General features: G+C 30.2%; 1 protein-coding gene across 2 annotated transcripts in view; it reads right to left on the reverse strand.

The window, feature by feature from the left end:
- Positions 1–19,785, reverse strand: part of LOC142321045 (zwei Ig domain protein zig-8-like) — a 951,170-nt gene that overhangs the window by 829,384 nt on the left and 102,001 nt on the right. The gene's annotated exons all lie outside the window — the stretch shown is intronic.

Consider the following 19,785-nt stretch of genomic DNA (forward strand, 5'->3'; position numbering starts at 1 on the left):
GCGATGGAATACTTACGTTTCCGGGAGTGTCATAGGCTATATAAATATGTGTGTATATATATATATATATATATATATATATGAATGCATATATACGAATAAAAGTATATATAGTAGTGGAGATTTGCTAATTGAAACACAAACTGTAATGAATTGAATTAATGAACTGTAAACTGTGAGCCTGTATCACTGTTTTTTTATTATTTTTTAACCTCCGGGACCACCGTTAGTTATTGTTTCAAATGATGAAATGAATGACAAGTAGCATGCGAAAATGTCATACATACCTATCATTGTGTTATCAGGATTTGAATGAATGATTCAGATCAAGCGAATGAATAAAATTACAAAAAAAAAAAAAATAGAATTAAATTTTTTTAAAATAATATAAATAAATTTTAAAAATTTCTGTTTAATAATAATGGGTTTTCCGAGTGGACTGCGACTGAGGCAAGAGTGATTAAGTGAAGCGAGCACCTCGTATGAGGCTAGAACAATCATTACCATCAACTGGTTACAAAGTGGTTGCTTCTTGACCGCTGTTTTGGAAGGTGCAGTAAGGTGCTCTTATAATATCTCTGCAAACAATGGTTCGATTTTCAGAATTCAAACAGGGTACATAAAAAGTATTAAAATTACTCCTTTTTCTAACTCTGGTTAAATTACGTATTCTAGTGTGTATGCCTCTTCCTGAAACGATCTGTTGGAAAAACCTTCTAGTTTAGTTATTGCTACATATTCCACATTCAGTCACTTGGAATTATTACCATGGAAGGAATTGACTGAATTTATCGAAAATAAATCTAATTTTATTCTTTGTCGAATAAATATAAAAATTTTAAGTTAAACATAAGTTTAACTTAATGAGTTTAACGTGAATCTATTTAATGTAAAATTACTCTCTCTTATTGTTTCTTAACTCAGAAAAAGTTTATTCTGGGAAGATTTGATTGTAATATTAAACTTTACATATATTTATTACATATTTACATCTTTTAGGACATAAGATACATTGAGTATTCTTATTACTTACCTTTCCCTTATGAAAATTAATCCAAATTAATTTTGTCGGTTTTATTCTATTTTAATGAAAAATTATGGTAGATGAGTATTAGTTAACTTTACTAAGTACAGTGCATATAAACATAAATAATTTAAAAAAATAAAAATAAAGTGTAATTTTCGGTTATTAGCTGCGAATTATATAATCTCATTAAATATTTTAGAGTAAGGTAAAGATTATGTTTAAACGGGCCAAACTGTTTGATAAATTTATGTATTAATTTACTGAAAAACTTATTTTTAATTGAAATAATTTAATTTCAAAATAAAACTTTTAATTAAGAGATTTATAAAAAAGTTAGATTTTTACCAGTTATCTTTCTTTTATTTTTAACCTGTATATTTTTGTATGCTACATACAAATTAAATGTTTATTTAAATATATAAATTACAGAAAAAAAATAAATCAATTTTCTTTATCTCAATTTAACAAGCGAGAAAAAATATAAAATAAAAATTCAATTTCTTTTTATGTTTTATGTGAAAATACGATTTTTAGTTGTCTAGAAATAGTAAGAGCTTTCTATACGATTCATGTAAATTCAACCCAAGGGATTACACATCCTGGATTTTGTCAGAGGAAACAGCCTGAGGAACGGAAGGGGCTTGTAACCTTGCAAAACATACAGGAAAATCCTGTTAGCATTGTTGCTTTTGATCAAGTTGCAATTTCTAAAGGTGGAGCTCGGTCGTTGGATGATGGTTAGAGGAGGTTCTACAACGGTTGGCGAGCAGAAAACTGTTGTATAAAACACCTTCATTTTACTATTGTACACACGCAAGCTCTACCATTCCCTACTTTATATTAACTAACGTATTATTATCAGAATGGTACTTTGTCGTTACATGTGGTTTTTCTCTTTCTATACTTTATTTTATACAGTTTTAATATAAAATTTAACACTAATGTTTAATTAACTTATAAATTAACAAAATTACTTGATAAATAATAATATAAACTTTTAACTTTTGTATATATCATTGTTTAATTATTCTGTTTATTAATCGATTTCTAAAATATTTACAACTCACGGACTTCATTGACTTGTCAAAAAATGTACTAACAAATGAATGAAAATATACCGTTACAAATTGTTTGGAGCTACTTAGTAATCTTCTTTGAACTGTTCATATTATCGGAGCCTTGAACATTTATTATGAATAGACGTTCCATACATAAGGCCTCATGAATGAAAGTTCTTTCAAGTAATTTATTAAAGACGAAATTCTAATATTACCTCATACAAAAATAATATCACTCTAATCAGACAAACCTGAAATTTCTACATATCTGTTCGTTATGTACTAAGCTATTCAATTAACGCCTTCAAAATTGTTTTTTTATCTATTTTGATTTAGATATTTTATTCTTATTTTCCAACAAGGATGTTCCCTATCTCCGTTACTTTTTAATCTTTACATGGAACTAGCAGTTAATGATGTTAAAGAACAATTTAGATTCGGAATAACAGTACAAGGTGAAAAGATAAAGATGCTACGATTTGCTGATGATATAGTAATTCTAGCCGAGAGTAAAAAGGATTTAGAAGAAACAATGAACGGCATAGATGAAGTCGTACGCAAGAACTATCGCATGAAAATAAACAAGAACAAAACAAAAGTAATGACATGTAGTAGAAATAACAAAGATGGACCACTGAATGTGAAAATAGGAGGAGAAAAGATTATGGAGGTAGAAGAATTTTGTTATTTGGGAAGTAAAATTACTAAAGATGGACGAAGCAGGAGCGATATAAAATGCCGAATAGCACAAGCTAAACGAGCCTTCAGTAATAAATATAATTTGTTTACATCAAAAACTAATTTAAATGTCAAGAAAAGATTTTTGAAAGTATATGTTTGGAGTGTCGCTTTATATGGAAGTGAAACTTGGACGATCGGAGTATATGAGAAGAAAAGATTTGAAGCTTTTGAAATGTGGTGCTATAGGAGAATGTTAAAAATCAGATGGGTGGATAAAGTGACAAATGAAGAGGTATTGCGGCAAATAGATGAAGAAAGAAGCATTTGGAAAAATATAGTTAAAAGAAGAGGCAGACTTATAGGCCACATACTAAGGCATCCTGGAATAGTCGCTTTAATATTGGAAGGACAGGTAGAAGGGAAAAATTGTGTAGGCAGGCCACGTTTGGAGTATGTAAAACAAATTGTTGGGGATGTAGGATGTAGAGGGTATACTGAAATGAAACGACTAGCACTAGATAGGGAATCTTGGAGAGCTGCATCAAACCAGTCAAATGACTGAAGACAAAAAAAAAAAAATTCTTATTTTCACAAAACTTTCGTCACTACTATATCATTTAATCATTATTTTTATTATTTTAACATGCATAATAAAACTGAGTAAATTTATTGAGTTCACGGTAGACAGATACAATTATTTTCATTAAATTGTTCTTGAATAAATGTTAAAATAAAATCAGTTTGTTTGAACAGGATATAATTTTGGGGGTTTGGTGTTTAAAAATTTTACATTATTTCAAAGGTTTCAATCAAAACTCTTTTGATAATCATAAATTTTGGATATTGTAATACCTACAGTGGAAGATGAAATAAAATCTCTTCACATGAAATATAAGAGAGACTTAGGCACACAAATTCATTGATCATTGATATTTTTGATAACAATGAAGACAATTATAAACTCGAAATTTAAAATATTACATTCCATTTCAGTTAAACGTTTTTAATAAAATGTTTCTTTCATAAGTTATGTTATACAATATTATAACAAATTAATACAAAGAAAGTTTTTAGATAAATCGAGTAATAGAACAAATTTAGAGGATTTTAAAGGCATATCATCCTGATTTTTACTTGTTTATTCTTGTTGTCGTTTGACTATAGTAAAATTTTCTTACTACTTGTAAAAAAATTAAGATTAAATTTTATTTAAAAATTTAATAATTGAAAAATTTAAAAGATTTAATCATGAAACTAGAAAATGTTTTATCCCATCAAAACAACTTATTTCATTATTTCTGGATCATGAAAATAGACCGAAAAACTGTCAAGGATAATTTTAACTAATTGTGTAATTATATTGCTAAACTGACTATAGCCAGGGTTTAAAAACCAATTTCATTTCTTTATTAAATTTTTAATAGCCATCAGATATTTTTCACCTAGAAGAACTTAAAACACAAAAAGGTAGTTGTTTATTTGGTGGATTTTTTAAATTAAACAAAATAAAATTGGTATTTTCCACCAATACCGATAATTAAAACTAAAATAACATTGAAACAATTAGTTTCATGTTAACAAGTATAAACAAGAAAATCGTTAGAATATCTTTATAAAAATTAATGAGGCTGGCTAAAAATACAAAACCAAATCCAAAAAGGAAAGAGTTTTCATTAAAAAATGTCAAGTTTGAATCAAAGTGGAATTACTTTAAAACGACAAATAAATTATTAAAAACCACTGAAAACCCTTAAGTTTCCTTTCATATTGTACATCTATTCTTAAAAAAAATTGTGAAGTTCGGTTATTCAGTAAATCAGTTTCGTTAGGAAATATCAGACGTTGGCTGAGTTTTAGTAACAATTGTAATTTAAAATAACTTCAATAAAAAACGGAATATTAAGAAATTATAATGAGATTAATGATTAATTTTATTTTTATTATTATTATGTTTTTTTATTATTATTATTATTATTATTATTATTATTATTATTATTATTATTATTATTATTATTATTATTATTATTATTACTTATTTATGTATTATTTTTCTTACTATTTTAAATATATGATCCAATTTTGAAAACTTTATAATAATTTATCAGAAGTTGTAAATATATATAAAATGTAAAAATTCGTTGTTGAGTGAGTAGATAATGTAATCTGTTTACATTACAAATTTATTCTGCATCCTTAAGAATAATTTCTGAGAAAAACGATTTTCTTCATTAGATTATGTAGACTACGTAAAATCCTGTTCATTAGAATTGAAATTCATTGTTTACTTGTACAATCACCTACTTTGTGAAAAATTTTCTCCTTCAAATATTGTTACGGAATAATGTTTATACTTCGTACTGTATAATGTTATTATTGACGCATCTAAAACATATTAATGTTATGAAAAAATAAATCGCTGTTAAATTATTAAATGTTAGTTATATCAACAATACATAAATTAAAACTATTTCAATATGCAAAAAAAATTGTAATTTAATTTAATTGTAAAAAAAATGTGATGTGGACATCACATGACTTCCTTGTTCGCCTATTAGATTACACACGCGCACGCGTACCCATACACTTTCCAACAAGTCATAACTTATGTCACAAGGTGAATTAAATGACTTGGTTACGAATTTAAATTTATCAAAAAATCAAGCTGAACTGTAAGGATCAAGATTGCAAGGTTGGAATTTACTTTAAAAAAAAAAAACAAAAATTTCGGGCTTTCGAAGCCGACAAAAAGAACTTTCTCAGTACTTTATTGATGAAAATAATTTTGTTTATTGCACAATCACTGATGAGTTTATCTTGCACTTAGGACAAGTTCATAAACCTGAAGACTGATGCCTTTTCATAGATTCGTCCAAGTGTATTTTAAAAGTGGGTCTATTACCACAACGGTAACAAATATTCTTCGATACCAATAGCTATGGTATTAATTTGAAACCCCTAGCTGGAACATATGTCGTGATTTGAAAGTTGTACCTATTTTGGTAGGCATGCAGTTAGGCTATACTAAGTACATGTGTTTTCTTTGCGAATGGGACAGCCCCATTCCCTAGGGATAAACATTATATTACCAAAGAGTGGAAGAAACGAGACAACTTAACTGCAAATCGGAAAAATATTATTTATGAGCCCTTAGTCGAACCCATAAAAATTTTTTACCCCCTCTACATATCAACCTATGACTATGAAAAATCTAGTAAAAGCAATGAAGAAGGATAGTCCCGGATTTTTTAACATCAGGCAGAAATTTTCCAATGTAAGTGAAGGAAAAATTAAGGAAGGAATGTTTGTTGGTCCTCAAATGAGAGAGTTGGTCAAAGATGATGTATTTAACTCGATGTTAAATAATGTAGAAAGTGCAACTTGGGCATCATTTAAAGACGTTAGCAAATTTTTTCATGGCAAAGAAAAATTTGTCAATTACCACGATATTGTTAATCAACTTCTTATTTCGTACAGAGTTATAGGATGTAATATGTTTTTGAAAATAAATTTCATCCACTCACATATGAAGTTTTTCCCGGAAAACCTTGGAGACGTAAGTGACAAACACGGTGAACGTTTCTACAAAGACATTTCGGTGATGAAAAGGCACTATAAAGGAAAATGGAATACTAAAATGGTAGCCGTTTACTGTTTGTCATTAAATCGGGATGTCCCTGAGGATATTTATAAAAGAAAAGCATCAACGAAACCATTAAACACAGGTATGGCTATGCAAAATTAGAAATTTTACAGAATATAATTATACTTTCCCTTATTTTTTTTTGAAGCGTAATTTATTTTAAACTAAGGGTGATAGAAAAATGTTATTAACAGATCAGTAATTTAGGCAAAAAAACAAATCAACGAATTGTATCACACTTAGAGAAACATTAATTTTTTTGTCAATATATTTAAATTAAAAAAAAAGTTAGAAAAAAAAATGAATTCGGATTCGAACTGATGTATCTTCCCCTTGTAAGATAAAATATTTCATTAATTAAAAGTTTATTTGGCTACCAGTCTAAAACCAATGAAAATAAGTACCACTTAAGATACATCGTTGAAAAGCTCTCAATGAGAGCTTATTACTGCAGTTAAAAAAAAGTCCAAAATCAAGATTTATTTTTGAGTTTGGGCTTTTTGGACATTTTTGGCCAGTCAACTGCAATCAAAAGGAAAGGTGCACAACAAGATGTTACAGCAGTCATAAATCCGAAATTTCAACATTCTACGTCTAATCGTTATTTAGTTATGCGAGATACATACGTACTTACGTACGTACAGATGTCACGCCGACGTGCGGTACCGGTATGGTGTGAGGCCTTAAACGTCAAAAGGAATGAAGGAAGGTTGGCCTTGCTTCAGAGAAAGGGCCGCAATTAAAATCATCATTTAAAGACGTTAGCAAATTTTTTCATGGCAAAGAAAAATTTGTCAATTACCACGATATTGTTAATCAACTTCTTATTTCGTACAGAGTTATAGGATGTAATATGTTTTTGAAAATAAATTTCATCCACTCACATATGAAGTTTTCCCTGAAAACCTTGGAGACGTAAGTGACAAACACGGTGAACGTTTCTACAAAGACATTTCGGTGATGAAAAGGCACTATAAAGGGAAATGGAATACTAAAATGGTAGCCGTTTACTGTTTGACATTAAATCGGGATGTCCCTGATGATATTTATAAAAGAAAAGCATCAACGAAACCATTAAACACAGGTATGGCTATGCAAAATTAGAAATTTTACAGAATATAATTATACTTTCCCTTATTTTTTTTTGAAGCGTAATTTATTTTAAACTAAGGGTGATAGAAAAATGTTATTATCAGATCAGTAATTTAGGCAAAAAAACAAATCAAGGAATTGTATCACACTTAGAGAAACATTAATTTTTTTTGTCAATATATTTAAATTAAAAAAAAAGTTAGAAAAAAAAATGAATTCGGATTCGAACTGATATATCTTCCCCTTGTAAGATCAAATATTTCATTAATTAAAAGTTTATTTGGCTACCAGTCTGAAACCAATGAAAATAAGTACCACTTAAGATATATCGTTGAAAAGCTCTCAATGAGAGCTTGTTACTGCAGTTAAAAAAAAGTCCAAAATCAAGATTTATTTTTGAGTTTGGGCTTTTTGGACATTTTTGGCCAGTCAACTGCAATCAAAAGGAAAGGTGCACAACAAGATGTTACAGCAGTCATAAATCCGAAATTTCAACATTCTACGTCTAATCGTTATTTAGTTATGCGAGATACATACGTACTTACGTACAACAGATGTCACGCCGACGTGCAGTACCGGTATGGTGTGAAGCCTTAGACGTCAAAAGGAATGAAGGAAGGTTGGCCATGCTTCAGAGAAAGGGCCGCGATTAAAATCATCGCAGCAAACAGAACAGTGTCATAGGAGGCTGCGGGAGTTCTGGCGGGTGTCCCGCCAGTTGGACTGAGGACTCTACAGTTGAAGCGAATTCATGAGGGAATGCCGCTGCCTGATTCTGCGGCCGTCGTACTTGCGGAGTGACATGAGAGGTGGAATACCGCGAATACGAGAGCTGAATGAGTGGCTGAGGAGAAAGCATTGGGACGTTGATTAATACGTCTGCCAGTTCCTCTCTGGTCACGGAGGATTCGAATCCGACTTCTACAGATTTCCGAGAAGGGAATTCCCTGATTGTATCTGTTGTGGACTAGTGGATACTATGGAGCAGACATTTTATGGTTGTTCCAGATGGGACAAGAACAAGGTACGAGCGGGTATTGGACGGATCATGGTGAAGGACACAGTAGTTTAATTGCTACGAGGTGCCAAGCAATAGAAGACGGTTGGGGGAATGGTTGCCATGATCCTGTGGATGAAGTTGAGTACAGCGTATGGCGTACAAGGTAACTAATGTGTAGTCTTGTGGTGAGGGGATTTACTAAAATAATGAAGCCTGAGACGAAGCGTGGCGACGTCTAAAGCTAAAGAGGTAGTCCCTACGCCTAAGGTGTTCTGGTCCATCCACATGCAAGAGTAGAGGGGTCGGAGCTACCCGATGATGGTATGGGGGACCCTAAAGGTATAGGAGATGGCACCTATGGAATCCCATAAGATTTGCACCTATGGAATCCAACTATGTCGTACTGGGGTACGACAAATGAGACTAATGTCAAAGTCGTACAAAGATAGTAGAACAAACTATTGAGAAATATAAAAGAAGCGCCGTGGTTTGCGAAACAATCTGAAACATACGATTACCAGGGGTTTGCAACCGTTCCAGAGGAGATTCGATGATTCAGTAAAAGATATAAAATGAAACTGAACAAACATATGTTCTGGCTGGCGGTTAACCTCCTGGATAACAGCGAGGATGTTAGGAGCCTAAAGCCATAACATATATTAGATCTGTAAGTTATCCGAATTTTAAGGTAACCTTAGTGTGTTGTGCATCGTCAAATTACTTCATTTCGTTTCGCCACTTACTTGTGTTAGTCCTTTGATTTGTTTCATTGTTTGTTTACATCTACCATTCTACGGATTAAATTGCTTATTAATTTTAAGCAGGATTAAATATTTCTTAAATATGAACACAGAAATTGAAAATTATCTAGCAGAACTACTTAATCTACAGCCACAGCTAAGAATTGAGTGGAATAATGGAAATTACACTTTAATTCTTAGTTGAATTTGAATTTCTATTCCTATTAATAATATTTTAGAAATTCATTATTCACTGAAATAACGATTCAAAATTTAGCTGTTTGAAGACTGTTCATGGTATGTATGTATGTACGTATGACAATATTCTTATTACGTAAATGAATTTGATTTTTAGCATAAATTTTATGCTAAAAATCAAATTCATTCAATTCAGGGGTCGGCAACCTTTTGAGTCGGAAGGGTAAAAAATTACAATTTACAATTTTTCAAAATTTTTAAAGAGCCACAAATTTTTTTCGAAAATAGGTTTATTAAATAACAATTTATAGGTACTTACGCTTATAATTATTATTTTAACGCTAAATTTTTAATTATAAAAGCTATAAAATAGATAAATAATAAAATAGGTAACTTATTAAATATATATTTTAACAAAAACATTCGCGGTAATAACCAACAGTAGTACTTTGTTTCTTTTTTGACAATTCTTATTGACTTTAAAAAAGTAGTTAGGTATCTTATTTGGAAAAAAATATGTATAATTTGTATTTTAAAAATATAATACTTATTATGTTACCTATCTTTACTTCGGTTTATTTATTATTATTATTATATGTACACACATAACTTTGAGAAGATAATTCGCTTCTAACTCTTTTACTTGAAACAATAAACTATACGTCACAGCCAATGCACTGGTGAAGACGCCAAATTGTCTTGCGTCGAAAGCGAATTAAAACCTACATAGAAACATCCAACGACGGCGTCATTCGAGAGCTTCTGAAGGACTGACGACAGTGACGACGCGTGTCACGGGGGAGGGGTGCGGTAAAAAGTGAGTACAAGTGGCGAGAGCCACTTGTACTCACTTTTCACCGTGCCGAAAACCACGGCGAGAACCGCATGGCTCTCGCCGTGGTTTTCAATGTGGCGAGAGCCGCATGGTCGGACGGTGTGGGAGTTCCTTGATGCGGTTGCTTTGTTCAACCGACATCAGTAGTTTACTGAAGGCAAAGTCTCCTACCACACTGCTGTAGAAAGCTAACCTAGAGATATATGGCTGACCAACACGTAATTAAGCCTCCAAGCCTTAATAGCCTGCCACGCCTAAGTCCCTGAATGCTGGCATTCAGCGACCTAGGCGTGGTAGCGAATTGCTGTCTACACGAAGTAAATTTTATTTTATGGATGTCATACATATTTTAAGCAGTTGACGGGGTGCACCTATCCATTTTAGTAAATATATGACAGGTGGGGGGTTGGGATACGTAAGTCGGTGGTGTATGGCACCGAGCTTAGTCCGCTCACGCTGTTAAGTAAGTTCTAGGAGCTATTTAGGACACTGGTCGCTAAACTGTTTCGAGGCTCAGTAGCCGTTTGTGGCATAAACATTCGGTCTTATGCTTTAGGGCGACCGAATGGAGTGGTAGCGGAGAAATGCCAAGCAAATCAATACTATAGGGTGTTGTGCTTATTCAAAATTCTTCGTTTCGTTTCGCCACTTATTTTTATTGTTCTTTTATTTTTTCACTGTTTCTTTGATAAGTTATTCTTCGTGTGATTGATAAGACTATTTTTTGGTATTTTCTTTACATTTTATGTTCTGACTTTATCTTTGTTCCTTGGACTTATCTTTGTATGTACCTATTTATATTTATTATACGTATACTGAATAGGACAGATACATACACGTAAATATGTGTACTTCAAGAGTACTTTGAGGGATTTCAGTGGAAACTTCTCTTTGTACATCATTTTTTTTAATATTCATATTTACTTATGATTCCAGAAAATTGGAACAGAATGTAAATTAAGCACTTAGACAAAACAAAAAAAAATTTTAAGTTATAATAATCATGGAATTATAATATTTTCTACGTTTATTTTGGTGAATCACCGTCACTAAGTCCACACTTTTATTTAAATCATTACCATTAGTCAATCGACTCAAAGTTTTTTTCCATTCTTTCCTAATCATTACCCCAAATAGCAGTTTAGCAACTTTATAACAATTTTAATCAGTCTTAATTTTTCTAGTAATAGGTGAGCTTATTTATAGTTGTTATATTGACTCCTTATAGTGATTTTTTTTCAAGATAAAGTAAACCTCTTCTAGTATTTCGTTCTTTTCCTCTACAACTCTTATTAAATTTATCAACACCTTTTTACTAAAGCAATTTTGATACTAACAGCTGTAATGTATTATTCCCATCATCACTGCTATATATTAAGTCTTTTCAAAGAATATTACACATCAAATTTCGATAGTTCTTTTAAAAAGGTTGAATATCTGTTGATACACAGTATAAAGCAACAAAATCAAAATCAGCTAACTGGACAATTAAGATGAAACATATTCAAAATTGCCTTCTTGACTATGGAAGAGACATTGTGTATTGTAAACAATAAATTAGAAATTAATGTCAATGAATTACTGTTATTGATATAAAACATTCTTTCGGGACTTTCAGATTATAAAAATGAACAATACGAAATATTGTAGTAAGAGGTAAGCAGAAATCGATCACCTGCCTTATAGATGACGCTGTACCAGTGGGGATCAATTTAAAAATGTATATGTGTATTGTGAAAAGCTAACGAAGTATAAACATTTGTAGAATCAGGTAATGGAAGTCTGGACCCAAAAAAGAGATACATATTGTTTTTCTATCGTTAAATGAGAAGGAAAAGATTTCGGACTCCCTGCATAATGCATTAAAATCTCTTGGTTTTCTATTAACTTCATTTCTACATAAATTATTATTAAGATGATATGGAACGGGAAACATCAGTAAGTTATGTTCTCAGATTTTTCAGTAAAAATCTGAGACGTATGCGTACATAAGATATTTTTGTTCAGCTACACTAATATAGAATTGGTAGGACTATTCTATTATTTCCTTTAAAGGACCGGCTTTAACGCGTAGTAACTGATAATCAGCCATTTAAAATCAATAATAATGATAATATCAGTTATCCAATTTTAGTATTTTGTATACCTGTTCGTAATTCCACTTTATTAATTATATTTATAGCTCCTGTATTATAAGTTTCTCAAAGTTTTATTTAAACTCCTCTTCATTCTCAACCTAGCGGTTGTGACGCAGCTAAATTTTTTTTCAGGATTGTCATTTGTAAATTCATTTTATTATTTTTTTGTTTTAGTATGCCAATTAAAATATATCAAGAAAAGTTAAGTAAGCCTACTGTTAAATTTATTAATTTTTTTTGTGGGGGATAACATTTCAAAACAAATTTCTTGAAATCAAAAATTTATTTAGAATGTTTTTCGTCAAATATAAATTCGTACTTTACAAAGTTAGAGGAGAATACGATTAGAATATGTATCCTTTTTTGATGATATCAAAAATAAGTTAAAACAGTGATGATAAGTTAAAACAGAAATTTTAGTACTCTTAAAATTGTAAACTTAATACTATGAATTCTATATTGATAGATATATTGATAGTTGTCATATAAGTTTATAATTAAACATTAATAGAAGTCAATTTTTAATTCTAGTTTTGAAGGGAATTTCAAACTCATTGATATCATTATTGATATATAATATATCGCCAAATACATTTTCACCTAACGCATATCTATTGCACTAAATATACTTCTCGTTTATTACATTATGCCTTCTCTACTGAAATAATAACAGTAATGTTAGTGGTGGTTAATTTTTTCTTTATAGAATATTTATTTTTCAAAATATATAATTTAAGTATTTATTTTCATAATGTTTACGTTGCAATCTGTTCAACTAGAAAACAATAAGCAACTCCCCCCCCCCCCCACAAGGACAATGAGATGAGTATGATATGTATAAGGTGTAAATGAGGTGTACTCTTGTACAAACCCAGACCGACCATTCCTGAGATTTGCAGACAATTGAACCTTAACCACTAAAGTACACCGGTGATTTATTACTAAGCAATATGGTGGATAGTATATTATGGTGTTTACATATTACTATATAAACAATAATAATATATTTTTATTAAAAATGTAGTAAAATGTTTTTTAATAAGATTGTAAGTTTTTAATTTTTTTTCAGTATAATTTAATAACAGACCATCAGTAAATCATTGTTACGGTAGTTAAAATTATTTCTCGTATAGTTTGTACAAACGTGGCACGTGTATTGGAGTATAAAAATTAATTTTATTCCACCGATATAAAAAGAAAATAATGTTTTCCATTTAGCGTATACTATTGTTATGTGAAATAATAAAGTTAGAAAATAAAAAAAATATCATTCGGTGTATGTGGTTTTATTAAAGATGAAAATATCAATATCATCAAGAAATCCTGTAACAGAGGGAAATAATACCGAAGGAAAAGAGGTGTATAGATAGAATGATAGAATATGCTATGAATGTAATAGAAGGAAGAGGTAGAGAATATTTGGATGCTTTCGCATCTATCTGCTATACTACTAAACGTATAGCGAACAACTGTGGCACCGTTTACCACAATTTTATATCAAATGAAATGTTGCAATAATGTCAGACTTACCTGAGTCAGGAAGCAGTTACAGGCCGCATTTCTGTTCATTTCGAACATTCAAACAACGCTCTAGCCATTTGTGGTTTTCTAGATCTACACTGGACGTAATAAACGTTAAATTGGAGCTCCTAGTAGAGTTACTTTCCATCTGTTTCAACCGATTCCATTATTAATGTGGAATACGTTTGCCTGACTGAAAGTTCGTCTTTCTGTATTCTGTATTAAACTTCCATCCTTGTTTTCAATTACTCTAGCTTTGTGGATTTTCAAGTGGGTTCATGAATGTTATCCTCCCTAAAGTTTCCGTCATACTTGTTCTATAACATAATCTTCCTCAGTGTTAAAATATAAAAAGTAATTGGAGAGATTGTTCTCATCTAATAAATATTTTTATATTTTCTCGAATCATAAGATAATAAAAAAAAAATGTCATTTAACAAGTTAAAATACATTTTTAATTATTGCTATTTATTTTATTAAATAAAAAAAAATATTAACAAAGAACTGGTGAAAAGTAACAAAAAAAAATTGTTAAAAAACCGTAAAGATGTAAAATATTAATTGCACTATCGAAAACAACTACAATTACTTTTGCGTCTGAACCGCGTAACCCTTCTCCGTTAGCAGTCTATTATACTTGAAATAGTTTCCTCTTTCATTGTTTGTCGTAGTAAAATGGTTAAGTATCTGTCAAATGTATTAACGCAGCCCTAGCTGTTTAGGAATGTTAGCTTTCTATAAATAATAAAAACAAATTTGTATATTGATGACATAAGATATTTTAAAACATAACGTTAAAAGTTTTAATTAACTAAATTATCAATAAATATTTGTAATTAGCCAGTAGGTGAATAACACATTCATACTTTGTCAATCGTTGTTACAATTCCTTAAATAATATGTTACAGTATGATTTACAAAGGCTTTCTAAAAGCCTATGATTTAAAACGTGTTTGACATTTATTTTTAAATAGTAACTTTTTATTTCGTATTTCTTCACCATACACAAAATCACATAACTGTTGAATGGTTATTATCTATATAAATAAAAACTTAAATCTCCAAAGGTTCTTCACCGATTGCTATGAAATTTTGACATAACGTTGCATTCAAATACGCGCGTGTTTTTATGTGCTTACATCTATATACTTAAGATGTCACTCCTGTGACAGGTAAAAACATGTTTAAAAAAAAACAGCGCTATCTGTTGGACGTAAAAGCAACACACGCTATACTAGATATTTTACGATTCCATTTCAATGGTTCCGATACGTGTGTCCGCAACTACTGGTCTGATTTACGGGCGGGGGAAAAAGGGAGAAAGGGTAAATCGGAAAAGGCAAAAATAGAAAAAGGTAAAAAGGGAAGAATGGGAAAATGGAAAAAAGCATAAAAGGGAAAGCGGGGAAAAGGTAAATCGGGAAAAGGAAGAGGAAAGGTAAAAATGAAGGGGAAAGGGAATTAAGGAGGAGTGGAGCGGAAAGGGAAAAGGGGAAATTGAGAAAATGGGAATGAATGAGAAAAGTAAATGGAGAAGTGGGGGAAAGGCAGTATCGTAAAAATTAAAATGGCGAAAAAGAAAATGGGAAAAGGGAGAACGGGTAAAAGCAAAAAGTAAAATTTTGCGAAGTTCCGTAATGTTCATTTTGTTAATGTTTTATCAAGTCTTCAATTGTGTTCATTTAATCTATATATATATACATATATATATATATATATATACTCAAATCTAGCAATAGCGAAGCATTTCCATTTCCGGATCTGCTAGTTTTCCTAATAAAACAATTTGAAAAAAATTAACTAGATGCATATGTGCCTAATAGTTAAAAACACGTTTATAGTTTGTAGTTGCTGTTTACATAAGTTTGTAATAACTAACGAAATTCGAAAGTCATTAGCGATATGTTACATCAGTTTTAAGATACATATTATCTTTTCGTAATTAATTATTTCAGAATTACACCTGAGTTCAAAATAAATACTAGGAGAGAGATTGTCGGAGATTTGCCGGCAAATACTAGGAGTATTAGCCGGATTAATATAATGAAGTTCTTCTTTGGAATTTAATGAAAATGTTGACTTTTTTTTAAAATAAAAATGTGAGTAACATAAATTATACAAAGACAGATGTGGTACATAAAGTTAACAATTATTAATTATAATTTGAATCTTTTATTTTGAAGAAATACAAATTGAAAGTTTTAGTGTTTTCATTAAACATAACTACACAAATGTCTAATTTTTATTCTTTTTTTTTAAAAAAGATCTAGTAAATTCATCTTTTTTACCGGATTATTTTTGCTCCTTCATTTTTACAGTTTCAAAAGCGTTGAAAATATAATAAAACTTTATTTTTTTATGAAAGGTTTATAACGCTTGGTATTCATTTGAAGTATTTAATAGATAAATAAAATAATATTTCATTTTATTAAAATATATATATATATATATATATTTTTTTTTTTGATGATTAGGCTACATAAGCGTAAAGCTTGTGTGAGGGATATGGAAATGGAATTCTATAGCGTAAGAAAAATTACATGCCTAGCCGGAATTCGAATCCAGGATCTCCGGATGAAAAGACGAGATGCTAAAACTCCGTCATGGAGATCGAAATTATTATTATTATTATTATTATTATTATTATTATTATTATTATTATTATTATTATTATTATTATTATGTAATAATGAATTTTATTAATACTTTATTTCCTGTAGACAAAAATTTACAATCGATTTCTCCTGATGAAAAAATAAACAAATAATATGTTAAACTGGCGTATGAGAGAGGGCCAGCCAGTTATGATCCTCCATGAAAACAAGCAGTAAATGATTGATATATAATAACAGTAAACGTCCATGCTAATAAACATAAACTTATAGTAATAACTATGAGCCCTTACCATATCAATGTTATCACAGTTGACTAGCAGGTTCACAGCAAGGAAATTTACGTGTCTATTTAGCCTAACCATGTATTAAGAACTGAAACGGTCATCTTATCCCGAATATACGGGATCCCCAGGCACTCTTGTATTTGAGAATTTGAGTTGCAAACACCACAGTTGTGCGTGGACACGCAGGTTACGCACATGTACACAAATTGGCGACAGTCGCCTTCTCCTGGAGAGGACAGTTGTCTGACTCTTTTCAGCCGCTAATTTAAGACCACTTCTCTTAAGCCATGTTGTCACCAGTTCTATTGCAACGTTACCCTTGGCCATAACCTCCTCCTCATTCTCCTAACTATCGTCACGGCCAGGTCGTCCGGTTACAGGTTGGCCAATAAGACCAGTAATAACATTCAACTGCAATCTCCTATAGACAAATTCAGAGCTCACAAATTTAGAGTGTAGTTGTTAGGCTAAATTCCCAGAATATGTTTTCGCATTCCTATCATCATCGGTGACAAATCTACTACTAAGCGTGTTAAAAGTGCTCACAAAACATGCCTCCGAGACAGCATGTCGTTAAAAAAAAAGATTGAAGAATGTCTGAGTAACCCAATTCAGTCCAAATCTCCACTCAGAAGTCTGTGAAGATATATTCAAGTTCCACAGAGCCTAAATGGGAACAGTGTCGAAAGGACGAAGCTGAATATGTTTTATCCCGTTTCTTATCAAAATAGCTGAACCACCATATTGATGAATTCGATTCCATATACTGGATAAAGATTGGTTTGAAAATGTTTTGTGGTAGATGAATAGGAAAAAATAGTATGTGAGTAAATATATTTTAAACGTTCACTAAATTTACATTACTAAAATAAAATTATGATAACAATAAGCAGTATCCTTTCTCAAATGATGTCATTTTTTTCATTGTTATATTTCGTTTGTAACACCATTTGTTATTAAAATGAACAATACAACAATTTAACGTTTGGTTTTCGACTATAGTGAGTATTCTGTAGTTTCTACTGAGTACATTTTCAATCTAGTCCTCTGAATGATCAAATTACAACATGAGTGCGTTATATTATATGGAAACTGTTGTTCTGAGGAATATATATATATATATATATATGTGTGTGTGTAATATAATACGAGTATATATATATATATATATATATATATATGAAAAATTGTCTTTCAAGAACATTTAAATATTGTTTTCTCATTCAGATTTTTTCAAAAAAATATCACAGTTATTGTAAATTTTTAAATATGAGCACAACCACAATGTTAATATCTCTCTTTACATTATGGTTGGCTTATTATAACCCTAATGAGGTGCTTATTATAACTCTCCTGATGAGTACAATTATCTGGTTTTAAACAATGATGTATTTATACCAGAAACGGAATTTTGCAATTAATGTAACGTTAAATTGATTTAGAACATATTTTTAGATATACACGAAACTGTAACAAATACAGCTGAATATACAGAAAATTTAAAAGCTACTTATCGAAATGGACTGAATAATTAATGAGATATTATGCCTAAAATTTCACACGTATATCGTCAGTTTCATAGTTGTCGTATTAAATAGCAATCGAAAATGAAAACCTGTCATGCCTTCGGCTAGAACCAAATCATTGTAGATAATGACAGCGAAGGTAAAATTTACCTAATTCAAATTTATATTTGAAATAATGAAAACTGTGATGTTGGGAATTTAAACTGCGTAACCAATTGTAAATACAACGTAAACTAAAAAAAACTATATACGCAGATACAAATTTAGTTTTTTGGTTGGAGGAAATGGTAAGATTAAAAGCCTGGATGTATTGTAGAATCAAATCTGGTAGTGGATTAGTAGTATCTCTGCCTTTCAATAGAAAAGTCCTGGATTGGAATCCCAGTTAGGGTTGGCATTATTCAGACGCTACAAAATTAATTTCTTCTCATAAAAAAAGTAACATAAATATTTTTTTACTGTAGAGACTTTTAGAATAAATAAAAAAGCTATTTTACAGAAACCGAGAATTTGTTTTTAAGATATTGGATGTTATGACCGTAAGGCAGCTTATATTAATTGACTCACAGGTCAAGAAAAAAAAATGGAACTGAGATAAACGTAGTTGAATTAGAATGTATTTTTTATGCTGAATCTTAAAATGAATTCAGTTTTTCTTCATCATTCTCAAATTTTTAGTTAAGACTCTTTAAAATATTGAGAAACTTCTTAAATAATATAATACAAAAATAATAATAATAATTTCAATATTCCTACATTTATTTTGCAGAAAAAATGAAATTCCCCCTTACCAGCAAATTAAAACTGTCTCAAGATCTTTCGTTTTATTTCAAAACCATCATTAAGAGTTCAAAATATTATAAGTTAAAAAATTAAAACAAAGTCACAGATTAAAATACCTACACAGTCATGACTGCATGCATTCCTGCAGTATACTGAAAGAATATAAAGCTACTCTGTTGGATTGAAATCTAATTTAAAGGAAAACCATTTTAACAGAAAGTATATTTTATTTGATTAAATTATTATTTAAATTTAGGGTTTGTTTAAATAATTTATCATCTTTGAAAAATTTTTCAATCATTAAATAAATTTTTGTTCATTAATTTAATTTTTATTATTACTGTAAATGTGATATTTTTCTTAAGTGGATGTATTATAACAACTGAAAGAAATATCTAAAATTTTCATAAAAGTATTAGAACTGTATGTATGACCATTATCTAACATATGTTTAGCAAAGTTTTAACTTTCTGGTTTATTATTTTTAATACTGTCCATGTGTTCTTTTGTACGTATTGAGAATTTACGATTGGTCATACCCACATATGTCATATCGCGATCCTCACAATCCAGACTGTGTACTCCTTGTTCATCCAACTTAGCATCATTATTATGTGATAGTTTGTTATAATTATTATCAATATATT

The sequence above is a fragment of the Lycorma delicatula genome, chromosome 3 (assembly GCF_047948215.1).
Source record: "Lycorma delicatula isolate Av1 chromosome 3, ASM4794821v1, whole genome shotgun sequence".
Lineage (NCBI taxonomy): Eukaryota > Metazoa > Arthropoda > Insecta > Hemiptera > Fulgoridae > Lycorma > Lycorma delicatula.